The following is a 1,402-nucleotide window of genomic DNA, read 5'->3' on the forward strand; positions in this document are numbered from 1 at the left end:
TTATTTCATTTATAATTGAATCTAACTGTGTAATTACACTTGTGCAACCAAACAGTACTGTTGTAATTACATTGTAATTACGTTATGATAAACAAATAGGTTATCGTAAGTATTATATTGTGTAATTACTAGGTTGTGTAATTACTGTCCTAGTAATTACACTAATTTCAATTATCGAGTGGCTTTTCAAACAGAACCTAAAATGTAGTAATTTGTATTTCTAATTTATACTATTACGAAAATACAGAGATTTACATTAAAACGCTTATCAACATGGAGTTGAATCTTTTAAAACGATTTATTTAAGTGGGCGTTTGGACATAAGAATTATAAAATTCCAAAATAGGGTGAGAAAATTTTTCAAGTGAAAATGATATTTGAAATTTAGAGTTGTGTTTGGGCATGAATATAATTTTGGGTTGTTTTTGAAATTTTGTGAGTGATTTGAGTGAAAATTTTGAACAAACGCCGATTTCGGAGAAAAGTGAAATTTTTTTGACAAAAGGGAAAAAATTTCTTATGTCCAAACGGGGTCTTAGGGTACAATTCCTATCTTCCCTCTTGCATGTCAATATTTTTACTTCTTTTCAAGCAAATTGAATATTTTTATTAGTACTTTCACTTCTTTTTTTTCCTTTTATAGGTCCATAAAATTTTGTAAGGTACAAAACTTTGTATAATAATTTGAAAATGATCTTCAAAAGTTATGCCTTAAATTGTTTGTAGCCTTATTTTCTAAGTCAAATTTCTTCTTGCACAAGAAATAAACATAGTTAGTTGTTTGAAACTTTGTGGTGTGTTGTGGCACGTGCAGTAACATGGATATGATTGTTGTATATGAAGCTGTTATAGATTTAGTTTTCATTAAGCAGTTAGCACACAACAGGCCTTCTTAGCTCAGTGGTAGAGCATGTGGCTTTTAACCACGTGGTCGTGGGTTCATTCCCCACAAACGGTCTCCTTTTCTTTTGTCGATTCATGTTGCAGCCTCTGCGTTCTTCTTCCTCTTCTTCCATAATTCTCCCCAACTTTAGCTCCAATTTGAAAGCCTCATCAGTCCAGTAAATTTAATCTTCCTATTGAATTACAATTCCTAGTGTGTTTTCAAAATTTTGGATTAAATGGGAAATCCCCTTTTTATTTGGCTTTTCCTTGAGATTTGACATGAATCTGTGACTATATATATTTTGCTGTGTGAAAAATACGCTTTGCCTTTGCTTTGACGCTCCCACAAGGCGTGTTTCATCAACTCTGTCTGTTTCACAAGAAAAAACATATTATAAATTGCTCTTCTGTTTTGTATTTTTTTTGGGTACAACGAATATAGTTTTCTGATTAGGTGTAACTGGTCGATTGGCTTTAGCCTATATTATCTCCACCAACTCTACTTTGGATAGAATCA

The 1,402-nt window shown here is 31.8% G+C and overlaps 1 non-coding gene across 1 annotated transcript; it reads left to right on the plus strand.

Annotated features, from left to right (window-relative positions):
- The first annotated feature begins 886 nt into the window (after window positions 1–886).
- On the plus strand, window positions 887–958 carry TRNAK-UUU (transfer RNA lysine (anticodon UUU)). The gene has a single exon. It is a non-coding gene; the product is annotated as a tRNA-Lys (tRNA).
- The last annotated feature ends 444 nt before the right edge of the window (window positions 959–1,402 follow it).

This window comes from Nicotiana tabacum, chromosome 20, assembly GCF_000715075.1.
Source record: "Nicotiana tabacum cultivar K326 chromosome 20, ASM71507v2, whole genome shotgun sequence".
Classification (NCBI taxonomy): Eukaryota; Viridiplantae; Streptophyta; class Magnoliopsida; order Solanales; family Solanaceae; genus Nicotiana; species Nicotiana tabacum.